The 19477-nt window shown below is 45.9% G+C and overlaps 2 protein-coding genes across 4 annotated transcripts in view; one reads left to right on the plus strand and one right to left on the minus strand.

Annotated features, from left to right (window-relative positions):
* The window catches only part of C7H7orf50 (chromosome 7 C7orf50 homolog), a 239383-nt gene that overhangs the window by 149714 nt on the left and 70192 nt on the right, over positions 1 to 19477 (plus strand). The gene's annotated exons all lie outside the window — the stretch shown is intronic.
* Positions 1 to 19477, minus strand: part of GPR146 (G protein-coupled receptor 146) — a 50062-nt gene that overhangs the window by 14496 nt on the left and 16089 nt on the right. For 2 of the 3 annotated variants that reach the window (XM_040441325.1, XM_040441326.1), the window contains exon 1: positions 1208 to 1367. The exons of the other annotated variant lie outside the window; for it this stretch is intronic. The gene's annotated coding sequence lies outside the window, so the exon portion shown is untranslated. Of the gene's footprint in view, positions 1 to 1207; positions 1368 to 19477 lie in introns of those variants that run through there. 3 annotated transcript variants of the gene reach the window in all.

Here is a 19477-nt window from a genome sequence, read left to right on the forward strand (position 1 = left end):
TTTAAAAAACAGCAGTCACAATATATACGCTGCAACAAAATCCATTACAACACAGGCATGCCAGTGACCCATTTTTCTGATGCTGTACTGTATATCAGTCCCTCCACATCTGCCAGGGTTAGACTGGGGGGTTTAGAGTGAAAAACCATTGTTATTTTTATTTTTTAAGCCTCCTTTAAGGGGCTAAATTAAAGGGGACACGTCCAACGGATTCAGAGTGCAGCAGCCAATCTCTCGGAAAGGCTTTTGCGATTAGAAATGCTTGAATGATTACTATGTGACAGCGAGGACTTTAATCCCCAGATCTGTTTGCAGACGCGGGGTCCAGGCTGACCGCTGGGGCAAAGGCCCCTGTGCAGGCCTGCGGCTCCACATCTCATTAAGAGAGTCACTTTATCCCAGGGCGTCTGTCAGTGGTGACCAGCTCTGCGACAGGGATTTATTACACCCGTAAACTGCCCGGGACAGAGCGCCATTCATAGTGGAGGCTAAATTCTAATCATTATTGGCACAAGCATAGTCGCTGGTTTCACAACTCGCTGCTAAGCAAATTGATTAACGCTGCTTGGCCGGCGCCATGCTGCAGTGAGTTCCATGCCAATAGGGACGCCATGGTAATTAGAATGCTCTCAGGGTAAGGCAGTAGTATTTCATGGTGATGTAGCAGAGCTGAGTTTGTCACTTGGCAATCTGCAGAATCCTATATTCTTCTCCTAATGTCCTCCCAATTCCTGATTGGGGTATACGCCACCCCCCATGCCAGCTGCTTACCATACCCTCAGTACCCTTCGGTTGCCCTTATTCTTTGTATGGTTGCAGAGCGAGGGTAACCTCCCTTAGAAAGGAGCAAAGGTTAACCCTTCTCTTTGGGTCCCCTAGATACATAAGGTCTAAAATACCCAAAATTTCACCAAAACAATGGTAACTGTGCCCACTACGTCAAAAGTGGCAAACGTAGCCGGGTGGAATTTGCGACAAAACTTTGCAATCACAGTCCTATGTAAAACTACACAAGAAACATAGCATTACAATGATGGCAATGACAAACTTAGCTCTGCTATTCTGCAGAAAATCATCATAGAAGTTTGCTGATTTGGTAACGGTGAAGGCAGGGGTAACTACCTCCTTCTTCACCGTAAGTTGCCGCAAAGACCTTCTGCGCTTGCATTAGATAAGGCGTCATTCCTTACGGAGAGCACGGACTCACCTGACAGTCCCTGCTAGGAGGCTGCTGCATGCGGCTGAGGGGACGGTAGCATTTTGCAGATTAGACATGAGAATAGGAAGGGTTCAGCTCCCAAGGCGCAGAGGGCACGATACAGCTTACAGGGGGCGTGCTGACAGAGACTGAAGCCCCGCTCCTGGCAATGCTAAACTTGCTGTGTATACACGTGACCTGGTGTACACACACACAGCCCTCGCAGGCTCCAGCCGCCCCCTTCCCATTGGCTCTAACCATTGTTACGAAAAGAAAACCGACCCCTCATAATCATGGCCCTAAGTGGTTGTGACAGCAGGGTTAAGGGGCGTTAATGATGGGGCCTGATCATCGCCCTAAGGCTTCTCCAGCCATGAGCTTTTGTTTTCTTTAGAAAGGAGAGGAGAAGGGGGGTTTAAGTGACCCTTCCTGAAAAACCACTGTATAAGGACTCGTGCACACAACCCTATGTAGTTTGCGGTCCGCAAAATAAATGGATGACGTCCGGTTGCATCCGTTTATATCTTTTTGCGGATCCATTGTAACAATGCCTGTCCTTGTCCGCAAAACGGACAAGAATAGAACATGTATTTTTTTTTTTTTGGGGAACGGACATGGAATGCACACGGAATCATTTCAGTTTTTTTCAAGCCCTATTGAAATGAACGGTTCCGCATACGGACCTGTAAAAAAACGGAACAGAAGAAAAATTAAGTTTGTGTGCATGAGCCCTAAGGCCTTATTCACGCGACCATAGTTTTGGTCCCTCTCCATTTTTTGCGGATTGCCTGAGGACCCATAAATATAAGTGTCCGCAAAAAATGCGGGCAGCACACAGATGTCATCTGTGTGGCCGTTACGCAGGTTGTGGAACATAACTTATTCTGAAAAGAACAGGCATTTCTACTGATGGGAGCGAGAAAATTGCGACATGCACACGGCCGGTATCCATATTTCCATATATCTTCCCTATAGCGCTCCTAATCTCGTGCAGCATGGTAGCTACATACAGCTAGAGGGAGCTTACTGCATACAGTTTTATTACTGAGTTCACTGTCCACAGTAAGCTCCCTCTAGTGGTGGCTGCAGGCAGACAGCAGTTTGTCTTCTGAAAGTGTGCCTATGCATGGGAGATGGAACTTTGTATAAAAAATGTATAAATAAATAGCTCCGACCACCATTAAGATGAATTATGAAATTAATCGGCACAGATGCAAAATAGAGTTACGCTGAATTAGCTTACAGATTTTTCTCAATTCCTGCAATTAAATGAAGAGGTTGTCTGTACGCTCTGGAGAAGCATGCAAGGCATCATAAGAATGCCAACAGGCAGGGAGATCAGATTGTGCAATATCTTTGATTTAGAACAACAAGAACTCGTTGTGAGTCAGCGTTGCGTGCTCCTCTGTTTATTGTGGTACTTCAAGTACTTTCCCTACATACTTCATTTATGTTAACACTGAGGTCAGAGTTGCTGTGGTGTGCGGCAGAGGGGATTGCCCCCCGAAGAGCATTTCAAGCCTTTATAATAAAAAAGAAAATAGAGAAAATGTGATTTGAAAATTGAGTTACACCCAATATCACATCATTGCAGGCTTCAGAGCTGCAATCTCCCAGCATTCCATGCTTTTTTAGCGTGTTTCCTCAGTTTGCATTCTTAGAGGGGGTAGTCTTTACATCAAAGTGTTGCTAAAAGGTCGACATACCCTTGAAGTTGTCATCTAAAAGGGTTTGTGTAGGAATGACCTGTTAAGGAAAGATTAAAGGGGTTATCCAAGACCTATAATTCCCCTCACACAGATTGTACTTACCTCGCTCCCCGGCACCTGTGTCGCTCCGGATCCCTGTACGGCCATTGCTGCATCTTCCTGGTGCCCGGATCAAAACATCTGGAGACGGAGGGAGCAGCCAATAGCATACCGCGACGGGGACGAGCCTCCCTAGCATAGCGGGTGATGCTAGGGAGGCTCGTTCCCATTGAACCCCGCCCCCGGATGTTTTAATCCGCGTGATGGGGAGATGCAGCGGCGGCTGTGCAGGTATTCGAAGCGACGCAGGTGCCGGAGAGCGAGATAAGTACAATCTGTGTGAGGGGCCCGGGCATTGGAGGGGGGGGGGGGGGGGGATTATAGGTCTTGGATAACCCATTTAATTACCTGTTTCCCGATGCCGGCTACCTGCTTCTTCTCCTCAAGGCCTGTAATGCTCCCTTGATGTCAGCATCACTGGCCGCGGCGGAGAACGGATCATTTGTCATGATGTAATGGGAGCCATGGCCAGGAAGGTCCAGCCAAGTAGGTCCCATTCTTTCACAACCCCTTTAAAGGGGTTGTCTCACTTCAGTAAGTGGCATTTATCATGTAGAGGGAGTCAATACAAGGAACTTACTAATGTATTGTGATTGTCCATATTGCCTCCTTTGCTGGCTGGATTCATTTTTCTATCATATTATACACTGCTCATTTCCATGGTTACGACCACCCTGTAATCCAGCAGTGGTGGTCGTGCTTTCACACTATAGGAAAAAGCACCAGCCTATGTGCGCTCCCATGGTCCCGGCCACACAGAGAGGCTGATGCTTTTTCCTATAATGTGCAAGCACGACCACCACTGATGGATTGCAGGGTGGTCTGTAACCATGGAAACGAGCAGTGTATAATGTGATGGAAAAATGAATCCAGCCAGCAAAGGAAGCAATATGGACAATAACAATACATTAGTAAGTGCCTTGTATTAACTTTCTCTACATGATAAATCCAACTTACTGAAGTAAGACAACCCCTTTTAAGTTCTAGATGTTATTATTTTTGAAAATCTTGGTGACGACTAGAGATGAGCGAATTTGAGGTTATGAAATTCTTTCACGCTTCGTTTACTCCGTTATGCAGGAGAGGACTCCCCTGCATAACGGAAACTGAACAGATCCATTTTGCAGCCTATAGACTTCTATTATGACGGAATAAATAACGGAATACCTCTAAGAGCATTCCGTTATGCATTCCGTCATAGAATTGCCTTATGGTCCGTGGTAACTGAATCCATAACGCAATTTACATTTTACCACCAAACGAAGTGACAACCCATAGTGTTGACAATACCGCTCCGATCATTGTCGCCCAACGTTCATAGAGACCAGGTCTGCAAGTCTGTCTAGTTGTACAGCCACATCTTCCAATCCAGAGCCTCTGAATGACTTGGAAGATATGCTGAGAGTCTAGAAAAGGTGGGTGCTTTAATGGTGGATATATTGGTTGTCACCCCAGTCTTAAAAAAAACTAAAACACTTAAGGGGTAAATTTACTCTGTACAGCCTTCAAGTTGTACGGAGTCATAATACGGCCTTAGGCCTCATTCACACGGCCGTGTCCTATTTGCGGACCGCAGATCTGCAAAACCTCACCAGCTGTGTGTATCCTGCATCGCGTTGCGAACCCATCGACTTGACGGTTCCGCAAGTTAAGTGTATGGAAAAATCTGCTCTGTATGAACTGCACTTTCGATTTTTGCACTCGCAGACATGAAATCTACATGGCGTGGGAAAAAAAAAGAATAGACGCGTCAATTCTTGCTATGGTTTCCGTGCGGAAACATGGATTTAGCTCTATTATGGGGGGCTATATCAAAGTGCCGATCTGTACGCCTGCAAGTCCACAACAGAAATCCTGGTGTGGATTTTTCCCAAGGAAAAAATCTGCTGTGTGAACATATTAGAAGTCTGGAAATCATGGCATTATTCTCTAAGAAGGAAAGGATATCTCCGTTAGTCGTCAGGCACCATATGACAGCACTATGGAATACTTATGGATCTGGCGTGTGCATGAAGCCATGCAATTAACAGTTAGATTTTTGGTAGAAATGCGCTTTAAAAGTTTTATGCCATGATTGGTGTAAAAATTTTTAATCAGACGTCATATAGTACATGGCAATATCTTTCTAAGGGCTCTTTCACACCTGCGTTATTGTCTTCCGGCATAGAGTTCCGTCGTCGGGGCTCTATGCCGGAAGAATCCTGATCAGGATTATCCTAATGCATTCTGAATGGAGAGTAATCCGTTCAGGATGCATCAGGATGTCTTCAGTTCCGGTACGGAACGTTTGTTGGCCGGAGAAAATACCGCAGCATGCTGCGCTTTTTGCTCCGGCCAAAAATCCGGAACACTTGCCGCAAGGCCGGATCCGGAATTAATGCCCATTGGAAGGCATTGATCCGGATCCGGCTTTAAGCTAAACGTCGTTTCGGCGCATTGCCGGAGCCGACATTTAGCTTTTTCAGAGTGGTTACCATGGCTGCCGGGACGCTAAAGTCCTGACAGCCATGGTAAGTGTACTGGGGAGCGGGGGAGCAGTATACTTACCGTCCGTGCGGCTCCCCGGGCGCTCCAGAGTGACGTCAGAGCGCCCCAAGCGCATGGATCACGTGATCCATGTGATCACGTCATCCATGCGCATGGGGCGCTCTGACGTCATTCTGGAGCGCCCCGGGAGCCGCACGGACTGTAAGTATACCGCTCCCCCGCTCCCCGCTCCTACTATGGCAACCAGGACTTTAATAGCGTCCTGGGTGCCATAGTAACACTGAAAGCATTTGGAAGACGGTTCCGTCTTCAAATGCTTTCAGTACACTTGCGTTTTTCCGGATCCGGCAGGCACCTCCGGCAACGGAAGTGCATGCCGGATCCCAACAACGCAAGTGTGAAAGAGGCCTAAGTGAGACGGACACAAAAAATGAGGAAAAGAACAAACAGCAGGTGGCGCTATACAGATACATTTTATTGAATAGCTCAGTGGTTATACTAAATGTTTAATTACATGTAATTACAAAAGTATTCAGATCGAGGTGCTGGTTTGAAAAATGTAGAATGTGTTTCGTGACCCATCCCCTTTAAGAAATTACAGAAGGAGGTTGCATGCGATCCGACGATGAAATGGTTAACATGCGGAGGATGAAAGACCAGTAGGAATGTCGCACTGTGTGTATAGCGTCATCAATGAACTGTACTGTCTGGAGCCTCAGATAATCCCGCCAGGCCTGCTCAGCAGGAACCATGACAAGATAACGTCCTATTGTGTTCTGCAAGGAAATGTTCGAGACCTGAATGTGGTGGCGACAGAGAAGAAATGGCGGGCTGGATGTTGTGTTGTCAACACCCCCCATTGTACTGATGGTTGTCAGCTGGGTGTCAGCCAGAGGGAGTATAAGATTAAAGGGCGAATGACCGCACCGAGCAGCACCAAGGAATGACTGCTCATTTTGTACATTCTTCGCAATGTAGAGCTATGCGCATAAGGAAAGGTCTTCCTTCCTTGCCATTTTCTCTGTAAACTATGAGAGAAATTTATCAAAACTGGTGTAAAGGAAAACTGGCTTAGTTGCCCATAGCAACCAATCAGATTCCACCTTTCATTTTCCAAAGGAGCTGTGAAAAATAAAAGGTGGAATCTGATTGGTTGCTATCTGTATGCTGAGGTAAAAGAAAACCAAATTAATGAGATTAGAGATGTCTACATCTAAACATACTGAAAATATCATAAAAGCTGTGTGTTAGGGCTCTTTCACACTTGCGTTATTGTCTTCCGGCATAGAGTTCCGTCGTCGGGGCTCTATGCCGGAAGAATCCTGATCAGTTTTATCCTAATGCATTCTGAATGGAGAGTAATCCGTTCAGGATGCATCAGGATTTCTTCAGTTCCGGTACGGAACGTTTGTTGGCCGGAGAAAATACCGCAGCATGCTGCGCTTTTTGCTCCGGCCAAAAATCCGGAACACTTGCCGCAAGGCCGGATCCGGAATTAATGCCCATTGGAAGGCATTGATCCGGATCCGGCCTTAAGCTAAACGTCGTTTCGGCGCATTGCCGGAGCCGACATTTAGCTTTTTCAGAGTGGTTACCATGGCTGCCGGGACGCTAAAGTCCTGACAGCCATGGTAAGTGTAGCGGGGAGCGGGGGAGCAGTGTACTTACCGTCCGTGCGGCTCCCCGGGCGCTCCAGAGTGACGTCAGGGCGCCCCAAGAGCATGGATCACGTCATCCATGCGCATGGGGCGCTCTGACGTCATTCTGGAGCGCCCCGGGAGCCGCACGGACTGTAAGTATACCGCTCCCCCGCTCCCCGCTCCTACTATGGCAACCAGGACTTTAATAGCGTCCTGGGTGCCATAGTAACACTGAAAGCATTTGGAAGACGGTTCCGTCTTCAAATGCTTTCAGTACACTTGCGTTTTTCCGGATCCGGCAGGCACCTCCGGCAACGGAAGTGCATGCCGGATCCCAACAACGCAAGTGTGAAAGAGGCCTTAGGCAGGCAAATGGGGAAACTGACTTTGTTGCCCATAGCAACAAATCACAGCACAGCTTTCATTTTGTTTTCTGCCTTTGAAAAATGAAAGCTGTGCTGTGATTGGTTGCTATGTGTACGTTGAGGTAAAAGAGCTGCATAAAAAGAAAACCAAATTAATTAGAGAGATTAGAGCTATCTACATTTAATGTACTGAAAATATCCTAAAAGGTGTGTTAGGCCCATACACAGGCACATAGGGAAACTGACTTTGTTGCCAGTAGCAACCAATCACAGTACAGCTTTCATTTTGTTTTCTTGACTGTTTCATAAATCTGCCCCAGTTCCTGTGCCTTCCTACTATGGAGTTGTAGGCACTTGATGTACAGCTGCATGCTATGTCCATAAAATGGCACCGCATGAGCTTCTATGGGTGCCGCGCCTGGCACCGTGCAACCAGAATGTTGTACAAAGCCATAATATGGAGGTTTCGAATGCTTGTGTGAAGTTCAGGTCATGAAACCTCATTTATGATGGCAACTTTGCAGTTGGTACATTTGGGACAAAATAGGCCCAAACCGCACAGGGCCACCCATTTATGGGTGGGGTTTATAAAAGTCTGGGTCAACTCAAATTTGCAGGGACTGTCTCTGAAAATTTAGGAGCGTTGGCAACGATGATTACGGTGATGGCCCTCAAAAGACAGTCCACACCTATTCATGGAAATTTGAAAGAAATGGTCTGGTGGGCAAAGTTGTCGTCTTTTAGCCATTAAAATGTGAAAACATGTAAATCTAACCCCTTGTGTGTTGAGAAGTTACAGGCCCAAAGCCTGAGGCTGCACTGCTGATGTATTTGGATTCAAAATGTCCCCTGCTGATTTTATTCGGCTACAGTATTGTGATGGTGAACTTGGTGTGGACTCAAATCAACAGCCACATCAAATTGACGCACATTTTTGTTACTTTTCTAATGCTACTGATGTGCGTGGAGATTTGATTCTATGGACCACCTTAATTATTCAACTTTTATGGACGTTTTAGATGTTTTTTTATTTTTTTTTGTAAATCATGTTTTTAATTTCTTTCTTTCACGTTTTCTAACATATTGCAAAGTCTTCACTGATCCTGATTCTATCTCCCTCATCAAATGACCCACTTTTCTGGGCTTTTTATTAAATACGTACAGCCTTACATGTGCATGACCATATTGGAAGATAGACCGTGACTGTGCCCTGGAGGCCAGGTCACTTTCGAAAGTGGGGGTTAAGTTCGGTCACATGTTGCGTACATCAGATGACAGTCATCAGCATAAGACTGTGCTTACCAACATGTCCACTAATGGTCCTGCTGATGGCTTAATAGATCAGCCTTTTGACTAGAAAGGCTTCCTAAATGTACATTGAGATGACCGATTTATTTCTGGACCAGGACGGTGGAATATACCTACCTACCATGGCCTACTTATATTTAGAAATACATTCTACAAAACCATACCCACCGGCAACCATAGTTACACCTGCTTTCTGGTTCTTGAGGGGTCCAAAAGCCTGTTTCTCACATATGAAGACACCAGTATTAAAAATGATACATGGTGTTAAGGGATTTTGCATTGGCGTCTAGGAGTTTTCAATGACACCTTTGACCCTACTGCTTTTTTGGCGGCTTCGGCTTTTTCCATGCTCTTAGGATCCATCCAGAAATGACTAGACGTCCTTACTAAAACAATATGAGAACGTAGGATTTGTGCCACCATTCTTGCTTGATGGCTTTTTAGAAATTTTCCATCACAAGTCATCTGTAAAAGATTCCAAATTTTGCTTAATCTCTCATTTCTCTGCCAAGTTATCTTTTGCTTGAATCCCTGAATAAAGGGAGTTTTGACTGTGCCTTTCATAAAATCCAGCTATTTCCAGAATCTGTGCATCCCCAAGACATCATGTACTAAGAGCCAAATTAAAAGGGATTCTCCGGGCTTTTCTGAAAATCCCGAAGTCTTCAGACTTCTGTGGAAGAAAGATGCTTTCCTCTGTACTTAAAGGGGTTTTCCAAGACTATACAACTGATTGACCTATCCTCTGGATAGGTCTTCAGCATCTGATAGGTGGGTCCAACACTCAGGACCTCCACCAATCAGCAGTTTGAAAAGGCAGCGGTGCTTGCAGTAGCACTGCAGGCTTCTCAGGTTTTTCTAGGCCAGTGATGACAAGTTCATTGGTCACGTGGTCTAGGCACATCTCAGCCCCATTGAAGTGAATAGGGCTGAGCTGCAATATCAAGCACTGCCTCTGTAGAATGTACTGCGCTGTGCTTTGTGAACTGCAAGAAGGTCATGGGGCTCACAGGTGCGCCAGTGCCTTCTCAAACAGCTGATCGGCAAGGTTCCTGGGTGTCTGGTCACCACCAGTCAGATACTGATGACCTATCCTGAGGATCATCAGCTGTAAAGACTTGGGAAACCCTTTTAAAGAGGACCTTTCACCGCTCCTGACTTGCCTGTTTTAATAGCTTCATGCATTCCCCATGTAAAAACAATTCTGGAGCATCTATTCTTATGGCTCTATGTTGTGCCATTCCTTTATTATTTCTACTAGAAGTTATGAATGAATTGCCATTAGCCTTCAGTAAGGGTACAGAGGGGCGGTAACCAGTTAGGGGTGTGTACCTGCACAGACTCACTCTATCCAATCAGTGCTGCCATTTTCAGACTGTGTAGGTACACACCCCCAACTTGTTACCTCCCCTCTGTACCCTTACTGAAGGCTAATAGCAATTCATTCATAACTTCTAGTGGAAATAATAAAGGAATGGCACAACATAGAGACATAAGAACAGATGCTCCAGGATCGTTATTACATGGGGAATGCATGAAGCTATTAAAACAGGAATGTCAGGAGTGGTAAAAGGTCCTCTCTAACCCTCTATTGTGCCAGTTGTGGTACACTTTAATTGGGAGACATCTTAAAGGAAGTTTCTGGCATAATTAACAAAAGAAATATGATTCACTAATTTACAGTGACTACTATCCCCATTGAATCCAATGGAGAAGCATTTGCGCTTTTTCTAAATCTCCCATATACATCAGTGACAGGTGGCTGCTGTGAATAAGTGAATAGAGGTCACGGGACCGACCCATGTTTTCTGCTCCAAATTCTGCCCATGGATTTGTCACCGGTCAGCCGTTTATGGCATATCCTGTTGATATATCTTAATTCGGTAAAATGGGAATTTGTGTTCAATAGTCCAAAAATTGTTTCCAGCACAGAATCAGATTTACAGCTCAGTCATGGTTCTCACTGGTTTAGAAGTAAGTTTTATAGGCCTTTTTATAAATTATTGTATAATCTAGGGTTGTTACCCAATCGATACGATACCGGGATTTGACATTTATCGATACTAGGCTGCGCTACTGTGCAGCCTAGCATCAGAGAACATGGAGCGCGCTGCTGTCAGTGCGCACTATGTTCTCCTCAGCAGCACAGGGGAGGAGTCGTCACTCTCTCCCTCCCCCCTGTGCTGCTGCTGCCAATAAGAAGGAAGAGGGGCGGGTGCACTGTGCCACCAATGAAGGTTAACGTTTAATACAAATACAGGTGCCGGCAGCAGAATCACATAGCCGCGATCAGCAGCAGTTAACCCCTCAGGTGCGGCACCTAAGGGGTTAACTGCCGCTGATCGCAGCTCCCAGCTATGTGATTCTTCTGCCGGCACCAGCCTCCTGTAATAAAGGTTAATTATCATTGGTGGCGCAGTAAAACCTCACAGAGGTCAGACATCCATGCCCACTTGTCGCTTGTGAAGAGCGAAATCTGACTGGAAAGGAAACGACCATGTTTCAGCTGGTATTCCACTACTGCCCTCTGCTGCTCACAAAGCCTGGCCAACATGTGGAACGTGGAGTTCCAGCACGTGCTCACATTGCACACCAGTCGGTGAGCTGGCAATTGCAAGCGCTGCTGCAGCGTTGCCAGACCGGTGGCAGCTGTAGATGACTTTCGGAAATGGGCACACACGCGGCACACCTTCACTAGTTGCTCAGGCAAATTGGGGTAGGTTTTGAGAAACCGCTGAATCACTAAGTTAAAGAGGACCTTTCACTAGTTTAAAAACTAACTATATCAGTGGGCAGAGCGGCGCCCAGGGGTCCCCCTGCACTTACTAGTATGTCTGGGCGCCGCTCCGTTCGCCCGGTATAGGCTCCGGGACTCCCAGGCTATGAGCTGTGCGCTACGATTGGCCAGCGCTGCAGCAAGGGACAACCCTAATACAAAAACTCCGCACAGTACAACAGAGGGAGCTGCACACACCGGAGCCTATACCGGGCGAACAGAGCGGCGCCCAGACATACTAGTAAGTGCAGGGGGACCCCCTGGGCGCTGCTCTGCCCACTGATATAGTTCGTTTTTAGTTTTTAAACTAGTGAAAGGTCCTCTTTAAACACGTGGGCTAGGCATGGTATGTGTGTGAGCTTGCCCAGCTCCAAAGCCACCATCAAGTTACGGCCATTATTAGACACAACTATGCCGGGTTCTAGGTTGAGTGGTGAGAGCCACAGCTCAGTCTGGTCCCTTATACCCTGCCACAGCTCTGCAGCGGTGTGCTGTTTGTCACCTAAACATATTAGTTTCAGCACGGCCTGTTGCCGCTTCCCCACTGCAGTGCTACACTGCTTCCAGCTACTGACTGATGGCTGACTGGTGCTGCAAGATGAGAATCCAGAGGTGGAAGTAGAGGAAGAGGTGGAGAAGTAGAAGGGGGGGTTGCAGCCACTAATGTAGGTGGTGGCAGAAATCCTGATGGAAGTAGGGCCCGCATTCCTTGGTGTCGGTAGCACCTGTGCCATCCCAGGGTACGACTCGCTCCCGGCCTCCACAACGTTCATCCAGTGTACCGTCAGGGAAATGTAGCGTCCCTGGCCAAAAGCACTTGTCCATGTATCAGTGGTTAAGTGGACCTTCCCAATAACTGCGTTGGTCAGGGCACGGGTGATGTTACGGGACACATGCTGATGTAAAGCCAAAAAAATAGTGGCGGCTGGGGACTGAGTAAAGAGGGACGGCCACTGCCTTCAGGCTGTGGAAAGCGTCAGTGTCTACAAGCCTAAATGGCAACATTTCCAGGGCCAGCAATTTGGAAAGGTGCGCATTTAGTGCTATGGTCTGTGGGTGGGTGGCTGGGTATTTGCGCTTGCATTCAAAGGCCTGGGTATAGACATCTGTACGCTGCGCTGGGACACAGAAGTGGATGTGCTAGCTGATGGTGCTTGCGAAGGTCCAGATGCATGGCGGGAGGCATCCGGGCCTGCATCTTGGACAGGGGATTGGCCAACACGTAACACAGGGGAAGAGGAGGCAGTGGTGTGACCCGCAGACACTGATTGTGGACCCAGGCGTTCGGCCCACCTATTAGGGTGCTTTGATGCCATTTGGCGGATCATAGAAACATAGAAACATAGAATGTGTCGGCAGATAAGAACCATTTGGCCCATCTAGTCTGCCCAATATACTGAATACTATGGATAGCCCCCGGCCCTATCTTATATGAAGGATGGCCTTATGCCTATCCCATGCATGCTTAAACCCCTTCACTGTATTTGCAGCTACCACTTCTGCAGGAAGGCTATTCCATGCATCCACTACTCTCTCAGTAAAGTAATACTTCCTGATATTACTTTTAAACCTTTGCCCCTCTAATTTAAAACTGTGTCCTCTTGTGGTAGTTTTTCTTCTTTTAAATATGCTCTCTTCCTTTACCGAGTTGATTCCCTTTATGTATTTAAAAGTTTCTATCATATCCCCTCTGTCTCTTCTTTCTTCCAAGCTATACATATTAAGGTCCTTTAACCTTTCCTGGTAAGTTTTATCCTGCAATCCATGTACTAGTTTAGTAGCTCTTCTCTGAACTCTCTCTAGAGTATCTATATCCTTCTGGAGATATGGCCTCCAGTACTGCACACAATACTCCAAGTGAGGTCTCACCAGTGTTCTGTACAGCGGCATAAGCACTTCACTTTTTCTACTGCTTATACCTCTCCCTATACATCCAAGCATTCTGCTGGCATTTCGTGCTGCCCTATTACATTGTCTTCCCACCTTTAAGTCTTCTGAAATAATTACTCCTAAATCCCTTTCCTCAGATACTGAGGTCAGGACTGTGTCAAATATTCTATATTCTGCCCTTGGGTTTTTACGCCCCAGGTGCATTATCTTGCACTTATCCACATTAAATTTCAGTTTCCAGAGTTCTGACCATTCTTCTAGTTTTCCTAAATCCTTTTCCATTTGGCGTTTCCCTCCAGGAACATCAACCCTGTTACATATCTTTGTGTCATCAGCAAAAAGACAAACCTTACCAGCGAGGCCTTTTGCAATATCACTTATGAAGATATTAAACAAAATCGGTCCCAGTACAGATCCCTGTGGAACCCCACTGGTAACATTACCTTGTTTTGAATGTTCTCCATTGACTACAACCCTCTGTTGTCTGTCACTCAGCCACTGCCTAATCCACTCAACAATATGGGAGTCCATGCTCAATGACTGCAGTTTATTGATAAGTCTTCTATGTGGGACAGTGTCAAAAGCCTTACTAAAATCTAGATATGCGATGTCTACTGCACCTCCACCGTCTATTATTTTATTCACCCAGTCAAAAAAATCTATAAGATTTGTTTGACATGATCTCCCTGAAGTAAACCCATGTTGTTTTTCATCTTGCAATCCATGGGATTTTAGATGTTCCACAATCCTATCCTTTAATAGGGTTTCCATTAATTTGCCTACTATTGATGTCAGACTCACTGGTCTATAGTTGCTCGATTCCTCCCTACTACCTTTCTTGTGAATGGGCACGACATTTGCCAATTTCCAATCTTCCGGGACGACTCCTGTTACTAATGATTGGTTAAATAAATCTGTTAACGGTTTTGCCAGCTCACCACTAAGCTCTTTTAATAATTTTGGGTGTATCTCATCAGGCCCCTGTGACTTATCTGTCTTCACCTTAGACAGCAAACTTAGAACATCTTCCTCTGTAAAGATACATGCATCAAACGATTTAATAGTCATTCTTTCTAGTGGAGGTCCTTCTCCTTTTTCTTTTGTAAAAACTGAACAGAAGTATTCATTAAGGCAGTCGGCTAGCCCTTTATTCTCTTCTACATACCTTCCGTCCTTTGTTTTTAATTTAGTTATTCCTTGTTTTAATTTCCTTTTTTCATTTATATATCTGAAGAATGTCTTATCCCCTTTTTTCATAGACTGAGCTAGTTTTTCTTCTGCCTGCGCTTTAGAAGTTCTTATAACTAGCTTGGCCTCTCTCTGCCTAATCTTGTAGATTTCCTTATCTTCATTGCTCTGGGTTTTTTTATAATTACAAAATGCTAGCTTTTTATTTTTAATGATTTGGGCCACTTCTGCTGAGTACCACAGTGGTCTCTTCCTTTTTTTGCTTTTACTGACAAGTCTAATGCAATTTTCTGTTGCCTTCAATAATGCACCTTTTAAGTAGTCCCATTTCTCCTGGACTCCATGTAATCCGTTCCAGTCTGATAAGGACTCATTTATGACTAATTTCATTTTTGAAAAGTCTGTTTTGGTGGTGGTGAGGTTGCTAGTGTTCACGCCCCTGCTCATTTTGGTACGGCACAGGCTGCAAATGACAATTCTTTTATCGTCCGCACTTTCCTCAAAAAAGCGCCGGACTGCGTAACACCTACCCCTTGGCAGGGGAGATTGCCGCAAGGGTGTGCTTCGGGGAACAGTTGCGGGCCTGTTTGGTGTGGCCTGCCTTCTCCCTTTTGCCACCCCACTGCCTCTTCTAGACTGTTGCAGTGCTGCGGATCCCTCCCACTCTGTATTGCTGTCCGCGCTCGGCTAGCCACCTTCCCAGGTTGGGTCAATGATTTCATCGTCCACCACCTCCTCTTCCACTTCCTCACTCTGGTTATTCTCCTGACTTGTTGACCTAACAACAACCTCACTTATTGACAACTGTGTCTCATCCTCATCATCAGCCTCTTGAGACACTAATTGCCGTTGACTTATTGGCAACTGTGTCTCATCATCGTCACCCACCTCGTGAAACACGAATTGCCGTTCCCCACCGTCATCTTCTTGTGACTGTGGATGCTCAAGAGTTTGGGCATCAGTGCACACGATCTCCTCATGTCCCTCTTCAAGCGGGCTTGGCTAGAGGCCTAAATCAAGGAATGGCGATGAAATGAGATCCTCGGAATATCAGAGTGTGTGATTACTTGTTTGGCAAGACTCTCCATGGTGGGAGGAAGGAGGATCAGGGTGAGGATTCTGTTGACCAGACTCTTGGCTACTGAGACTGGACTTTGTGGAAGACAGGGTGGTGCTTAACCAACTGGAAGCATTATCTGCTGCAATCCAAGCGACCACCTGGTCGCAATGGTCTGACTACAAGAGTGGTATCCTGCGCCGTCCTGCAAACTGGGACATGAAGCTAGGCATCGTGGATTAGTGTGTTTCTTGTGCTCTGGCAGCAGGCACAGTTTTACCACGGCCTATGCATGCACCAACAGCAGCACGGCCACTTCCCCGTCCCTTACTGCTTGCCTTCTGCATATTAAATGGTATATATGCTTGCAAGTAAGTGTATGCGCAAATAAATTAAACTGAATGTCACTGATATTTAGCATGCGCAAACGTTATACAGGAGATGTAGCGCAGGTAATGTCGCTGCTGTCACCAGCAGCCAAACAATTGCACGCAATTTAGCGCATGTTGCGCTAATTCATTTCGCAGCCAGATAAAACAATAGTCCTTAAAGGGACTGTTGGGTCTCTAACACCTTTCAACACTCAAAACTCCCTAAAAAAAAAAAAAAAAAAGCACAATTCCTCTCCCTACACTATCTCTCCCTTCTGCTGCAGCTCGCCATTACTAAGTCTGAGCCGAAACACGTGTCATCGGGTGCCATATAGCACCCCATGACGCGTTCCAGACAGCCAATTACTGTAATGTCAGTAACCAACATGACTACGGCATTACAGTGAGTGGCAGTACTTCCCCGCACGTTTATTGGCTGCTACGCTGCCAACAAATGTGCGGGGAGGCGACTCGTGCATCGCGCTTGAGCACATGCGGTGTTCGGCCGAACACTGCGATGTGCCGAGCATCGCGATGCTCAAGTGAAAAAGGTGTTCGGCCGAGCATGCTCTCCCAACACTAATCGCCGGGAGTCCTGGGAGTAAGAATCTCTGCTTACGATCAGGGGTTCCTTCTAGCATAAAGGGATTTCCAATGCAAGCAGTCCCATCAATAACAGATTAAGGGATTTCTCTGTATACAGTTTGACCCAAAATGGAGTTGCCCTTTAGATTAGCCTTAGATTTTAATTACATTTTTACTCATTTAGAGATCTGTTCTCTTATGAACTTGGTCGCTTTGTTTCCTGAGTATCTGCACTTCATTGAGGCAGACAGGAAAACACTGCTCCCTTTTATTGTGGGTAAGAGGAAGACATCTATTTCATGTTAGCCAGCAGTAGTTTGCATCCAGTTTGAAGGATTCAATGTACGGATTATATTTGAAGTGGATATTTAAGAAGGACGGAGCCTTGTACTGATTTAATGCAGAACAGCACTGCCCCTCTGGCAGAACTATAAAAGCCGCACTGTATCCCTGCCACCTAACCTAATTCCTATTTGTACTCTGGGATCCCGACCGTTACCCTACACCAGTGCTGAGAGCAAAGCATTGACTGATTGCAGCTCTTGTTCCGGAGACTTTGTTCTGTTTATCGTCCTCTGGTTTCCTAATGATTTGTGATGTTTCTCAGCAGTGGAGAAAGCTTATTAAATCTATGCAGTGACTTGTGAGGACATAGATTCCAGCAGTAATGGGTTCACCAAATGTTCCAGGAGTATTGGGAAATACCTGAGGCTTCAGAGATGGCAGGCTTAGTTTTGGATAAGGCTTTGTTCACACACTGGCACCAATATATCCTTTGTTCTGCTCTGGGTGCAGACCAAAAAAAAAACGGAAGCATTGGATAAGCTGCAGGCTGGACACGAGCAGCTTCTTATGGACCCCCATTGACAATACTAGGGTCCATCGGGTTTTTTGTTAGTAAGGCTATCATTTTATTGCATGCTGTGCTATTTTGTCCAAGACTTTTGACGGAGCCTCCAACGTAGATGTGAAAAAAGCCTTAGTAAGTTGCGACCACTGGCATCCCAGTTGATGCCTGGAACAACATGGATGCTGCGTGCTTATTGTTTTTCTAAAACACAGATCTGTCCGATGTAGAACTGCCTGTCTGTTTCGGATATAAGTGGGGGTTCCAGTTGTTAGGACCCCACCAATTAGACACTTTCATTAAAGGGTTGTCTCACCTTTTAGAATAAGACCACTAAGCCTGCTGTCGGCCAAGCACCAGGTTGTCTATAAATATGCAGGAAATGTCAGGTCCACCAAAATAGGAACTTCTCCTTACTTTTTCTCATAGAGGGAGTTCTGATCAGGGACACCCCCTATGATGCCTATATGCCTTAATAGGGCACATGGACAAGGGTTTGTCTTTATGAGACAACTCCTGTAAGGTTTAGGCCTCATGCACATAACCATATCCATTTTTGCAGTCTGCGAACCGCAGATCACAAAGGTACGGATACCCGCTGTATGCCTTCCACATTTTTCTGCTAGAACTGGCTATTGTTCACAAAATGTGTCCACAAAATTTTTAAAGAAAGAGAAAATAAAAACTATCTTCTGAGTTACTATTAATTGTACCAGTAGCCAAAAATATAAACTTGACTACTACTGCGGTAGGCAAGTTGTGGGCAACCTTTTGACCTTTTTTTTTGTCACAAGTTACCCAGAGGATGGTCTTCCCCCCCCCCCCCCCCCCTCTGTAATTATTCCTGGCAGGCTATTGTAGTGATCGCTGCCTTCTCGAACAGCTGATGATTGGCAGGGGTCCTGGGTGTCGGATAGGTCATCAGTATGAAAACACCCTTTAAACAACTATTGCTAGACAACGTAAAACCGTACGCTACATGCACCTTTTTATAGGAATCCCTTGGACCCCTTTAACATGGTGACCTACGTAGTTCATTGCATAATATTATACAGAGACATCCATGTTCTGGAGCACTGTCCTCCTCCTGCACTGGTGAAACATCCTGTTGTGATGGGTTCTCTGTGAGCCTTCCAGTATGTGTGGGCGGGAAGTACTCCCGTATGTACAATCCTCCTACTTTAGGAAATAACAGGCCAGCTCTCCTCACACAGTCCGTCTTATCTGCTGTGTCCTTGACTTTCTACCTTGGGAAGCGCAGTGCAGTCTGATCACAATTCCATCATGCCCTGACCTACAGGAGTATTTATGGGAAGTGGAAGTCACATAGTTTAGTTAGACCTCAGGGCTTTATTGTATTGGGGGAGCAGTTCCATCATAAACCCATGACTTCCAGCTGATGGCGGCACTGAAATCATGTGCTACATATAGTAAACAGCCGTCACCATCAGGTTATGGGAATGGACAGCACGCACGTGGCAAATGAAATCATATAACGCAAAGGTCATAGCATAAGTAGAGCAGAAACAGAAGAAATTGCTGACCATCTGCCAGGACTGAACCTGGATGGGCCCCATATTCCTGTAGATCGGTGGTCATCATCTTTTAGCTCTCCAGCAGTAAAATTACAATTCCTGACATGCCCTGATTCTTTGGAGCTCAAGGCCTGATACTCAGTGATCAGAAACAATCACATGAGAAATGCGATCACCCGACAGACATGCCTTTTTTTGTTTTTGTTTGGTGATCAACGGTACCTTTTACACTGGGCAATTATTGCCAATGTTTGATAGCTGCCCTGATTCTCAGCCCACGTTAAAGGACCTTTACACATAAGGCACTGCAGAAAATTTAAACATGTGCTACCTCGTTGCTCCACTGATTGCAGCTAATCCCTGGAAGTCCCAGCAGTAGGGTATCTTGTGATCAGCTTAAGGGCTCATGCACATGGCCGTAG

Source organism: Bufo bufo, chromosome 7 (genome assembly GCF_905171765.1).
Source record: "Bufo bufo chromosome 7, aBufBuf1.1, whole genome shotgun sequence".
Lineage (NCBI taxonomy): Eukaryota > Metazoa > Chordata > Amphibia > Anura > Bufonidae > Bufo > Bufo bufo.